This window comes from Giraffa tippelskirchi, chromosome X (genome assembly GCF_054371585.1).
Source record: "Giraffa tippelskirchi isolate mGirTip1 chromosome X, T2T-mGirTip1v1.2.pri, whole genome shotgun sequence".
In the NCBI taxonomy this organism is placed as follows: Eukaryota; Metazoa; Chordata; class Mammalia; order Artiodactyla; family Giraffidae; genus Giraffa; species Giraffa tippelskirchi.
Window position 1 is genome coordinate 21,165,462 of NC_137289.1, and position 13,697 is coordinate 21,179,158.

Below are 13,697 nucleotides of genomic sequence, written 5' to 3' on the forward strand. Positions count from 1 at the left end.
CTTGCAGGGGAGCGGGGCAAAGACCTGGCTTTGGGGTTGGTGTGTGCTAAGTCTCTTGAGTCATGTCAGACTCTGTGCGACGCTATGGACTGCAGCCTGCCAGGGAGGATAGCATTATTTCCTTCCTGTGCTTTAAGATGGAAAGCAAACTGCTGTACTTTGAGGATCATGTTTTACCTCCTTCTAAGCTATATGGTTTTACTCTACTTCTAAACTGCTTTATTTTGGGGGGCTCCAAAATCACTGCAGATGGTGCCTGCAGCCATGAAATTAAAAGACGCTTGCTCCTTGGAAGTAAAGCTATGACCAACCTAGACAGCATATTAAAAAACAGAGACATTTCTTTGCCAACAAAAGTCCGTCTGGTCAAAGCAATGGTTTTTCTGGCAGGCATGCATGGATGTGAGAGTTGGAATATAAGGACAGGTGAGCATCAAAGCATTGATGCTTTTGAGCTGTGGTGTGGCAGGAGACTCTTGAGAGTCCCTTGGACTGCACAGAGATCCAACCAGTCCATCCTAAAGGAAATCTACCCCGAATATACATTGGAGGGACTGATGCTGAAGCTGAAACTCCTATATTTTGGTCGTCTGATACGAAGAACTGACTCACTTGACAAGACCTTGATAGCGGGAAAGACTGAAAGTGGGAAGAGAAGGGGATGACAGAGGATGAGATGGGTGGATGGCATCACTGACTCCATGGACATGAGTTGGAGCAAGCTCTGGGAGTTGGTGATGGAAAGGAAAGCCTGGCGTGCTGCAGTCCGTGGGGTTGCAAAGAGTTGGACACGACTGAGCTACTGAACTGAACTCTAGCTAAGGCCATTTATGAGATGGAAAATACTTGTTTTTTTCCAATTATATATGATGATAGTATGAGACAAAGTCACGTGTGCCATCTGATTGGAATTGATAGCCATGTAAGAGTGTATGATTACAAGTAGGGCATTGTCTGCATTCAGTCATGAGAAGTATCTGGGTCATCCTAGAGCTTCACCAAATGGCTTCTTCAACTCAACACACAAAGCCTAGAATATGAAGACTCCAGCAAATTTGGGAAGTGTGTGTGTTATTCCCTCAGTTGTGCCTGACTCTTTGGACCCCACGGACTCTTTAGACCCACCAGGCTCCTCTTGTCCATTGAATTCTCCAGGCCAGAATACTGGAGTGCATAGCCAGGACCTTTTCCAGGGAATCTTCCTGACCCGTGGATCAAACCTGGGTCTCTTGCATTGCAGGCGGATGCTTTACCATCTGAGTGAGACAAGATAATAAACATGTGGCTTGTTGCCTAGATTTGGCAAGTCCTTAGGTGTAGTCAGTTTCTTTTGTGTCTTACACATGGATGCCAGAGGTTTGCCACTTGATGCCTCCAAACAGTTTGATAGTTTAAAAAAATGCTGGAGATAAAAAAAAAAAAAGAGGGGATCAAGTAAAAATTGAAATCTGGAAAACAGAAGATGAGTGATAAAGTTGGGTACCTTTGTCCAATGGAAACCAAAAAGAAAATGTAGAAATATAACCAGGTTTCTTTGAATTGAGTCAAATACAAGTCAGCCATATTTCCTGGTGTCTGTCTGTTTATGGTGTTTTTTTCAGGTTCAAAGGGCAGAAGCAGAAGAATGGTTGAAACAAGATGTCTCTCTTCTGGGACAGCACTGCCATCGTGCGGAAACAGTTTGATCAGGCCAAAGCTGTGAGCTGCTCTTCCTTGCGAGGCCTAGCAGTGGAGGCCGGTCAGATCAACTTAGGAACAACAGAACCTGAACTCAAGCCTGGCCCTCAACCTTTTCTGTGTGATCTGGCAGGATCGGTGGACAGTCAGGTTCTAGGCTTAGTATCTGATCAGTGAGGGCCCAGGACCACGGAGCCCTCCAGCTGCTGCCAGGAAGTCCAGTCACAGGAAGGAGGTAAGCGGGGCCTCAGTTTCCTAACATTGTGGTGGGCCTTAGAGCCAAGCACTGAAAATGGGGGCACTTGTCTTGTGAATCTGCCCTTTGTAGGGCCTGGGCCCATTGTGACAGGAGTGACAGAGTGCAATGGACTGGCCTAATGCCAAGTACCTTAAATAGGTGATGCCATTGACGAAGTTGAGGGTGACCAAAAGTCTAAATAAAGTACCATGGCTTGGAGCAAGAAGGACCTGTATGGAAGGAATGGGAATACACTGACTTGCTGGTTTGAGTCAGAATATTTTCTAGGAGCCTGCAGATGCTCAAGTGGATGAAAATCACAAATGTAGTGGAAGGCCTACATTGTCTGAACCCACCCACCAGCTGGGAACTTCTGTGTCTTTGCAGGTTCACTCTAAAGCCCAGGGTCAATACCTTTGTCCTGACCTGACGCTGATGTTATCTCAGTTCTTGCAGGGGAGCGGGGCAAAGACCTGGCTTTGGGGTTGGTGTGTGCTAAGTCTCTTGAGTCATGTCAGACTCTGTGCGACGCTATGGACTGCAGCCTGCCAGGGAGGATAGCATTATTTCCCTCCTGTGCTTTAAGATGGAAAGCAAACTGCTGTACTTTACTTTATTTTGGGGGACTCCAAAATCACTGCAGATGGTGACTGCAGCCATGAAATTAAAAGACGCTTGCTCCTTGGAAGTAAAGCTATGACCAACCTAGACAGCATATTAAAAAACAGAGACATTTCTTTGCCAACAAAGGTCCGTCTGGTCAAAGCAATGGTTTTTCTGGCAGGCATGCATGGATGTGAGAGTTGGAATATAAGGACAGGTGAGCATCAAAGAATTGATGCTTTTGAGCTGTAGTGTGGCAGGAGACTCTTGAGAGTCCCTTGGACTGCACAGAGATCCAACCAGTCCATCCTAAAGGAAATCTACCCCGAATATACATTGGAGGGACTGATGCTGAAGCTGAAACTCCTATATTTTGGTCGTCTGATACGAAGAACTGACTCACTTGACAAGACCTTGATAGCGGGAAAGACTGAAAGTGGGAAGAGAAAGGGATGACAGAGGATGAGATGGGTGGATGGCATCACTGACTCCATGGACATGAGTTGGAGCAAGCTCTGGGAGTTGGTGATGGAAAGGAAAGCCTGGCGTGCTGCAGTCCGTGGGGTTGCAAAGAGTTGGACACGACTGAGCTACTGAACTGAACTCTAGCTAAGGCCATTTATGAGATGGAAAATACTTGTTTTTTTCCAATTATATATGATGATAGTATGAGACAAAGGCACGTGTGCCATCTGATTGGAATTGATAGCCATGTAAGAGTGTATGATTACAAGTAGGGCATTGTCTGCATTCAGTCATGGGAAGTATCTGGATCATCCTAGAGCTTCACCAAATGGCTTCTTCAACTCTACACACAAAGCCTAGAATATGAAGACTCCAGGAAATTTGGGAAGAGTGTGTGTTATTCCCTCAGTTGTGCCCGACTCTTTGGACCCCACGGACTCTTTAGACCCACCAGGCTCCTCTTGTCCATTGAATTCTCCAGGCCAGAATACTGGAGTGCATAGCCAGGACCTTTTCCAGGGAATCTTCCTGACCCGAGGATCAAACCTGGGTCTCCTGCATTGCAGGCGGATGCTTTACCATCTGAGTGAGACAAGATAATAAACATGTGGCTTGTTGCCTAGGTTTGGCAAGTCCTTAGGTATAGTCATTTTCTTTTGTGTCATACGCATGGATGCCAGAGGTTTGCCACTTGATGCCTCCAAACAGTTTGATAGTTTGAAAAAATGCTGGAGATAAAAAAATAAAAGACGTGATCAAGTAAAAATTGAAACCTGGAAAACAGAAGATGAGTGATGAAGTTGGGTAGCTTTGTCCAATGGAAACCAAAAAGAAAATGTAGAAATATAACCAGGTTTCTCTGAATTGAGTCAAATACAAGTCAGCCATATTTCCTGGTGTCTGTCTGTTTATGGTGTCTTTTTCAGGTTCAAAGGGCAGAGGCAGAAGAATGGTTGAAACAAGATGTCTCTCTTCTGGGACAGCACTGCCATCGTGCGGAAACAGTTTGATCAGGCCAAAGCTGTGAGCTGCTCTTCCTTGCGAGGCCTAGCAGTGGAGGCCGGTCAGATCAACTTAGGAACAACAGAACCTGAACTCAAGCCTGGCCCTCAACCTTTTCTGTGTGATCTGGCAGGATCGGTGGACAGTCAGGTTCTAGGCTTAGTATCTGATCAGTGAGGGCCCAGGACCAAGGAGCCCTCCAGCTGCTGCCAGGAAGTCCAGTCACAGGAAGGAGGTAAGCGGGGCCTCAGTTTCCTAACATTGTGGTGGGCCTTAGAGCCAAGCACTGAAAATGGGGGCACTTGTCTTGTGAATCTGCCCTTTGTAGGGCCTGGGCCCATTGTGACAGGAGTGACAGAGTGCAATGGACTGGCCTAATGCCAAGTACCTTAAATAGGTGATGCCATTGACGAAGTTGAGGGTGACCAAAAGTCTAAATAAAGTACCATGGCTTGGAGCAAGAAGGACCTGTATGGAAGGAATGGGAATACACTGACTTGCTGGTTTGAGTCAGAATATTTTCTAGGAGCCTGCAGATGCTCAAGTGGATGAAAATCACAAATGTAGTGGAAGGCCTACATTGTCTGAACCCACCCACCAGCTGCGAACTTCTGTGTCTTTGCAGGTTCACTCTAAAGCCCAGGGTCAATACCTTTGTCCTGACCTGACGCTGATGTTATCTCAGTTCTTGCAGGGGAGCGGGGCAAAGACCTGGCTTTGGGGTTGGTGTGTGCTAAGTCTCTTGAGTCATTTCAGACTCTGTGCGACGCTATGGACTGCAGCCTGCCAGGGAGGATAGCATTATTTCCTTCCTGTGCTTTAAGATGGAAAGCAAACTGCTGTACTTTACTTTATTTTGGGGGACTCCAAAATCACTGCAGATGGTGACTGCAGCCATGAAATTAAAAGAAGCTTGCTCCTTGGAAGTAAAGCTATGAGCAACCTAGACAGCATATTAAAAAACAGAGACATTTCTTTGCCAACAAAGGTCCGTCTGGTCAAAGCAATGGTTTTTCTGGCAGGCATGCATGGATGTGAGAGTTGGAATATAAGGACAGGTGAGCATCAAAGCATTGATGCTTTTGAGCTGTGGTGTGGCAGGAGACTCTTGAGAGTCCCTTGGACTGCACAGAGATCCAACCAGTCCATCCTAAAGGAAATCTACCCCGAATATACATTGGAGGGACTGATGCTGAAGCTGAAACTCCTATATTTTGGTCGTCTGATACGAAGAACTGACTCACTTGACAAGACCTTGATAGCGGGAAAGACTGAAAGTGGGAAGAGAAGGGGATGACAGAGGATGAGATGGGTGGATGGCATCACTGACTCCATGGACATGAGTTGGAGCAAGCTCTGGGAGTTGGTGATGGAAAGGAAAGCCTGGCGTGCTGCAGTCCGAGGGGCTGCAAAGAGTTGGACACGACTGAGCTACTGAACTGAACTCTAGCTAAGGCCATTTATGAGATGGAAAATACTTGTTTTTTTCCAATTATATATGATGATAGTATGAGACAAAGTCACGTGTGCCATCTGATTGGAATTGATAGCCAGGTAAGAGTGTATGATTACAAGTAGGGCATTGTCTGCATTCAGTCATGGGAAGTATCTGGATCATCGTAGAGCTTCACCAAATGGCTTCATCAACTCAACACACAAAGCCTAGAATATGAAGACTCCAGCAAATTTGGGAAGTGTGTGTGTTATTCCCTCAGTTGTGCCTGACTCTTTGGACCCCACGGACTCTTTAGACCCACCAGGCGCCTCTTGTCCATTGAATTCTCCAGGCCAGAATACTGGAGTGCATAGCCAGGACCTTTTCCAGGGAATCTTCCTGACCCGTGGATCAAACCTGGGTCTCTTGCATTGCAGGCGGATGCTTTACCATCTGAGTGAGACAAGATAATAAACATGTGGCCTGTTGCCTAGATTTGGCAAGTCCTTAGGTATAGTCAATTTCTTTTGTGTCTTACGCATGGATGCCAGAGGTTTGCCACTTGATGCCTCCAAACAGTTTGATAGTTTGCAAAAATGCTGGAGATAAAAAAAAAAAAAGAAGGGATCAAGTAAAAATTGAAATCTGGAAAACAGAAGATGAGTGATAAAGTTGGGTACCTTTGTCCAATGGAAACCAAAAAGAAAATGTAGAAATATAACCAGGTTTCTCTGAATTGAGTCAAATACAAGTCAGCCATATTTCCTGGTGTCTGTCTGTTTATGGTGTCTTTTTCAGGTTCAAAGGGCAGAGGCAGAAGAATGGTTGAAACAAGATGTCTCTCTTCTGGGACAGCACTGCCATCGTGCGGAAACAGTTTGATCAGGCCAAAGCTGTGAGCTGCTCTTCCTTGCGAGGCCTAGCAGTGGAGGCCGGTCAGATCAACTTAGGAACAACAGAACCTGAACTCAAGCCTGGCCCTCAACCTTTTCTGTGTGATCTGGCAGGATCGGTGGACAGTCAGGTTCTAGGCTTAGTATCTGATCAGTGAGGGCCCAGGACCAAGGAGCCCTCCAGCTGCTGCCAGGAAGTCCAGTCACAGGAAGGAGGTAAGTGGGGCCTCAGTTTCCTAACATTGTGGTGGGCCTTAGAGCCAAGCACTGAAAATGGGGGCACTTGTCTTGTGAATCTGCCCTTTGTAGGGCCTGGGCCCATTGTGACAGGAGTGACAGAGTGCAATGGACTGGCCTAAAGCCAAGTACCTTAAATAGGTTATGCCATTGACGAAGTTGAGGGTGACCAAAAGTCTAAATAAAGTACCATGGCTTGGAGCAAGAAGGACCTGTATGGAAGGAATGGGAATACACTGACTTGCTGGTTTGAGTCAGAATATTTTCTAGGAGCCTGCAGATGCTCAAGTGGATGAAAATCACAAATGTAGTGGAAGGCCTACATTGTCTGAACCCACCCACCAGCTGCGAACTTCTGTGTCTTTGCAGGTTCACTCTAAAGCCCAGGGTCAATACCTTTGTCCTGACCTGACGCTGATGTTATCTCAGTTCTTGCAGGGCAGCGGGGCAAAGACCTGGCTTTGGGGTTGGTGTGTGCTAAGTCTCTTGAGTCATGTCAGACTCTGTGCGACGCTATGGACTGCAGCCTGCCAGGGAGGATAGCATTATTTCCTTCCTGTGCTTTAAGATGGAAAGCAAACTGCTGTACTTTACTTTATTTTGGGGGACTCCAAAATCACTGCAGATGGTGACTGCAGCCATGGAATTAAAAGACGCTTGCTCCTTGGAAGTAAAGCTATGAGCAACCTAGACAGCATATTAAAAAACAGAGACATTTCTTTGCCAACAAAGGTCCGTCTGGTCAAAGCAATGGTTTTTCTGGCAGGCATGCATGGATGTGAGAGTTGGAATATAAGGACAGGTGAGCATCAAAGCATTGATGCTTTTGAGCTGTGGTGTGGCAGAAGACTCTTGAGAGTCCCTTGGACTGCACAGAGATCTAACCAGTCCATCCTAAAGGAAATCTACCCCGAATATACATTGGAGGGACTGATGCTGAAGGTGAAACTCCTATATTTTGGTCGTCTGATACGAAGAACTGACTCACTTGACAAGACCTTGATAGCGGGAAAGACTGAAAGTGGGAAGAGAAGGGGATGACAGAGGATGAGATGGGTGGATGGCATCACTGACTCCATGGACATGAGTTGGAGCAATCTTTGGGAGTTGGTGATGGAAAGGAAAGCCTAGCGTGCTGCAGTCCGTGGGGTTGCAAAGAGTTGGACACGACTGAGCTACTGAACTGAACTCTAGCTAAGGCCATTTATGAGATGGAAAATACTTGTTTTTTTCCAATTATATATGATGATAGTATGAGACAAAGCCACGTGTGCCATCTGATTGGAATTGATAGCCATGTAAGAGTGTATGATTACATGTAGGGCATTGTCTGCATTCAGTCATGAGAAGTATCTGGGTCATCCTAGAGCTTCACCAAATGGCTTCTTCAACTCAACACACAAAGCCTAGAATATGAAGACTCCAGCAAATTTGGGAAGTGTGTGTGTTATTCCCTCAGTTGTGCCTGACTCTTTGGACCCCACGGACTCTTTAGACCCACCAGGCGCCTCTTGTCCATTGAATTCTCCAGGCCAGAATACTGGAGTGCATAGCCAGGACCTTTTCCAGGGAATCTTCCTGACCCGTGGATCAAACCTGGGTCTCTTGCATTGCAGGCGGATGCTTTACCATCTGAGTGAGACAAGATAATAAACATGTGGCCTGTTGCCTAGATTTGGCAAGTCCTTAGGTATAGTCAATTTCTTTTGTGTCTTACGCATGGATGCCAGAGGTTTGCCACTTGATGCCTCCAAACAGTTTGATAGTTTGCAAAAATGCTGGAGATAAAAAAAAAAAAAGAAGGGATCAAGTAAAAATTGAAATCTGGAAAACAGAAGATGAGTGATAAAGTTGGGTACCTTTGTCCAATGGAAACCAAAAAGAAAATGTAGAAATATAACCAGGTTTCTCTGAATTGAGTCAAATACAAGTCAGCCATATTTCCTGGTGTCTGTCTGTTTATGGTGTCTTTTTCAGGTTCAAAGGGCAGAGGCAGAAGAATGGTTGAAACAAGATGTCTCTCTTCTGGGACAGCACTGCCATCGTGCGGAAACAGTTTGATCAGGCCAAAGCTGTGAGCTGCTCTTCCTTGCGAGGCCTAGCAGTGGAGGCCGGTCAGATCAACTTAGGAACAACAGAACCTGAACTCAAGCCTGGCCCTCAACCTTTTCTGTGTGATCTGGCAGGATCGGTGGACAGTCAGGTTCTAGGCTTAGTATCTGATCAGTGAGGGCCCAGGACCAAGGAGCCCTCCAGCTGCTGCCAGGAAGTCCAGTCACAGGAAGGAGGTAAGCGGGGCCTCAGTTTCCTAACATTGTGGTGGGCCTTAGAGCCAAGCACTGAAAATGGGGGCACTTGTCTTGTGAATCTGCCCTTTGTAGGGCCTGGGCCCATTGTGACAGGAGTGACAGAGTGCAATGGACTGGCCTAATGCCAAGTACCTTAAATAGGTGATGCTATTGACGAAGTTGAGGGTGACCAAAAGTCTAAATAAAGTACCATGGCTTGGAGCAAGAAGGACCTGTATGGAAGGAATGGGAATACACTGACTTGCTGGTTTGAGTCAGAATATTTTCTAGGAGCCTGCAGATGCTCAAGTGGATGAAAATCACAAATGTAGTGGAAGGCCTACATTGTCTGAACCCACCCACCAGCTGCGAACTTCTGTGTCTTTGCAGGTTCACTCTAAAGCCCAGGGTCAATACCTTTGTCCTGACCTGACGCTGATGTTATCTCAGTTCTTGCAGGGCAGCGGGGCAAAGACCTGGCTTTGGGGTTGGTGTGTGCTAAGTCTCTTGAGTCATGTCAGACTCTGTGCGACGCTATGGACTGCAGCCTGCCAGGGAGGATAGCATTATTTCCTTCCTGTGCTTTAAGATGGAAAGCAAACTGCTGTACTTTACTTTATTTTGGGGGACTCCAAAATCACTGCAGATGGTGACTGCAGCCATGGAATTAAAAGACGCTTGCTCCTTGGAAGTAAAGCTATGAGCAACCTAGACAGCATATTAAAAAACAGAGACATTTCTTTGCCAACAAAGGTCCGTCTGGTCAAAGCAATGGTTTTTCTGGCAGGCATGCATGGATGTGAGAGTTGGAATATAAGGACAGGTGAGCATCAAAGCATTGATGCTTTTGAGCTGTGGTGTGGCAGAAGACTCTTGAGAGTCCCTTGGACTGCACAGAGATCTAACCAGTCCATCCTAAAGGAAATCTACCCCGAATATACATTGGAGGGACTGATGCTGAAGGTGAAACTCCTATATTTTGGTCGTCTGATACGAAGAACTGACTCACTTGACAAGACCTTGATAGCGGGAAAGACTGAAAGTGGGAAGAGAAGGGGATGACAGAGGATGAAATGGGTGGATGGCATCACTGACTCCATGGACATGAGTTGGAGCAATCTTTGGGAGTTGGTGATGGAAAGGAAAGCCTAGCGTGCTGCAGTCCGTGGGGTTGCAAAGAGTTGGACACGACTGAGCTACTGAACTGAACTCTAGCTAAGGCCATTTATGAGATGGAAAATACTTGTTTTTTTCCAATTATATATGAAGATAGTATGAGACAAAGTCACGTGTGCCATCTGATTGGAATTGATAGCCATGTAAGAGTGTATGATTACATGTAGGGCATTGTCTGCATTCAGTCATGAGAAGTATCTGGGTCATCCTAGAGCTTCACCAAATGGCTTCTTCAACTCAACACACAAAGCCTAGAATATGAAGACTCCAGCAAATTTGGGAAGTGTGTGTGTTATTCCCTCAGTTGTGCCTGACTCTTTGGACCCCACGGACTCTTTAGACCCACCAGGCGCCTCTTGTCCATTGAATTCTCCAGGCCAGAATACTGGAGTGCATAGCCAGGACCTTTTCCAGGGAATCTTCCTGACCCGTGGATCAAACCTGGGTCTCTTGCATTGCAGGCGGATGCTTTACCATCTGAGTGAGACAAGATAATAAACATGTGGCCTGTTGCCTAGATTTGGCAAGTCCTTAGGTATAGTCAATTTCTTTTGTGTCTTACGCATGGATGCCAGAGGTTTGCCACTTGATGCCTCCAAACAGTTTGATAGTTTGAAAAAATGCTGGAGATAAAAAAAAAAAAAAGAAGGGATCAAGTAAAAATTGAAATCTGGAAAACAGAAGATGAGTGATAAAGTTGGGTACCTTTGTCCAATGGAAACCAAAAAGAAAATGTAGAAATATAACCAGGTTTCTCTGAATTGAGTCAAATACAAGTCAGCCATATTTCCTGGTGTCTGTCTGTTTATGGTGTCTTTTTCAGGTTCAAAGGGCAGAGGCAGAAGAATGGTTGAAACAAGATGTCTCTCTTCTGGGACAGCACTGCCATCGTGCGGAAACAGTTTGATCAGGCCAAAGCTGTGAGCTGCTCTTCCTTGCGAGGCCTAGCAGTGGAGGCCGGTCAGATCAACTTAGGAACAACAGAACCTGAACTCAAGCCTGGCCCTCAACCTTTTCTGTGTGATCTGGCAGGATCGGTGGACAGTCAGGTTCTAGGCTTAGTATCTGATCAGTGAGGGCCCAGGACCAAGGAGCCCTCCAGCTGCTGCCAGGAAGTCCAGTCACAGGAAGGAGGTAAGCGGGGCCTCAGTTTCCTAACATTGTGGTGGGCCTTAGAGCCAAGCACTGAAAATGGGGGCACTTGTCTTGTGAATCTGCCCTTTGTAGGGCCTGGGCCCATTGTGACAGGAGTGACAGAGTGCAATGGACTGGCCTAATGCCAAGTACCTTAAATAGGTGATGCCATTGACGAAGTTGAGGGTGACCAAAAGTCTAAATAAAGTACCATGGCTTGGAGCAAGAAGGACCTGTATGGAAGGAATGGGAATACACTGACTTGCTGGTTTGAGTCAGAATATTTTCTAGGAGCCTGCAGATGCTCAAGTGGATGAAAAACACAAATGTAGTGGAAGGCTTACATTGTCTGAACCCACCCACCAGCTGCGAACTTCTGTGTCTTTGCAGGTTCACTCTAAAGCCCAGGGTCAATACCTTTGTCCTGACCTGACGCTGATGTTATCTCAGTTCTTGCAGGGCAGCGGGGCAAAGACCTGGCTTTGGGGTTGGTGTGTGCTAAGTCTCTTGAGTCATGTCAGACTCTGTGCGACGCTATGGACTGCAGCCTGCCAGGGAGGATAGCATTATTTCCTTCCTGTGCTTTAAGATGGAAAGCAAACTGCTGTACTTTACTTTATTTTGGGGGACTCCAAAATCACTGCAGATGGTGACTGCAGCCATGAAATTAAAAGACGCTTGCTCCTTGGAAGTAAAGCTATGAGCAACCTAGACAGCATATTAAAAAACAGAGCCATTTCTTTGCCAACAAAGGTCCGTCTGGTCAAAGCAATGGTTTTTCTGGCAGGCATGCATGGATGTGAGAGTTGGAATATAAGGACAGGTGAGCATCAAAGCATTGATGCTTTTGAGCTGTGGTGTGGCAGGAAACTCTTGAGAGTCCCTTGGACTGCACAGAGATCCAACCAGTCCATCCTAAAGGAAATCTACCCCGAATATACATTGGAGGGACTGATGCTGAAGCTGAAACTCCTATATTTTGGTCGTCTGATACGAAGAACTGACTCACTTGACAAGACCTTGATAGCGGGAAAGACTGAAAGTGGGAAGAGAAGGGGATGACAGAGGATGCGATGGGTGGATGGCATCACTGACTCCATGGACATGAGTTGGAGCAAGCTCTGGGAGTTGGTGATGGAAAGGAAAGCCTGGCGTGCTGCAGTCCGTGGGGTTGCAAAGAGTTGGACACGACTGAGCTACTGAACTGAACTCTAGCTAAGGCCATTTATGAGATGGAAAATACTTGTTTTTTTCCAATTATATATGATGATAGTATGAGACAAAGTCACGTGTGCCATCTGATTGGAATTGATAGCCATGTAAGAGTGTATGATTACAAGTAGGGCATTGTCTGCATTCAGTCATGGGAAGTATCTGGGTCATCCTAGAGCTTCACCAAATGGCTTCTTCAACTCAACACACAAAGCCTAGAATATGAAGACTCCAGCAAATTTGGGAAGTGTGTGTGTTATTCCCTCAGTTGTGCCTGACTCGTTGGACCCCACGGACTCTTTAGACCCACCAGGCGCCTCTTGTCCATTGAATTCTCCAGGCCAGAATACTGGAGTGCATAGCCAGGACCTTTTCCAGGGAATCTTCCTGACCCGTGGATCAAACCTGGGTCTCTTGCATTGCAGGCGGATGCTTTACCATCTGAGTGAGACAAGATAATAAACATGTGGCCTGTTGCCTAGATTTGGCAAGTCCTTAGGTGTAGTCAATTTCTTTTGTGTCTTACGCATGGATGCCAGAGGTTTGCCACTTGATGCCTCCAAACAGTTTGATAGTTTAAAAAAATGCTGGAGATAAAAAAAAAAAAAGAAGGGATCAAGTAAAAATTGAAATCTGGAAAACAGAAGATGAGTGATAAAGTTGGGTACCTTTGTCCAATGGAAACCAAAAAGAAAATGTAGAAATATAACCAGGTTTCTTTGAATTGAGTCAAATACAAGTCAGCCATATTTCCTGGTGTCTGTCTGTTTATGGTGTTTTTTTCAGGTTCAAAGGGCAGAGGCAGAAGAATGGTTGAAACAAGATGTCTCTCTTCTGGGACAGCACTGCCATCGTGCGGAAACAGTTTGATCAGGCCAAAGCTGTGAGCTGCTCTTCCTTGCGAGGCCTAGCAGTGGAGGCCGGTCAGATCAACTTAGGAACAACAGAACCTGAACTCAAGCCTGGCCCTCAACCTTTTCTGTGTGATCTGGCAGGATCGGTGGACAGTCAGGTTCTAGGCTTAGTATCTGATCAGTGAGGGCCCAGGACCACGGAGCCCTCCAGCTGCTGCCAGGAAGTCCAGTCACAGGAAGGAGGTAAGCGGGGCCTCAGTTTCCTAACATTGTGGTGGGCCTTAGAGCCAAGCACTGAAAATGGGGGCACTTGTCTTGTGAATCTGCCCTTTGTAGGGCCTGGGCCCATTGTGACAGGAGTGACAGAGTGCAATGGACTGGCCTAATGCGAAGTACCTTAAATAGGTGATGCCGTTGACGAAGTTGAGGGTGACCAAAAGTCTAAATAAAGTACCATGGCTTGGAGCAAGAAGGACCTGTATG

General features: G+C 46.3%; 1 long non-coding RNA gene across 1 annotated transcript in view; it reads left to right on the forward strand.

Moving 5' to 3' along the window:
* LOC145536975 (uncharacterized) overlaps positions 1–13,697 on the forward strand; it is a 411,144-nt gene that overhangs the window by 736 nt on the left and 396,711 nt on the right. Inside the window, exons 2-7 of the long non-coding RNA XR_014076109.1 lie at positions 1,602–1,912; positions 3,910–4,220; positions 6,219–6,529; positions 8,528–8,838; positions 10,838–11,148; positions 13,147–13,457. This is a non-coding gene — a long non-coding RNA (uncharacterized LOC145536975). The remainder of the gene's footprint in view (positions 1–1,601; positions 1,913–3,909; positions 4,221–6,218; positions 6,530–8,527; positions 8,839–10,837; positions 11,149–13,146; positions 13,458–13,697) is intronic.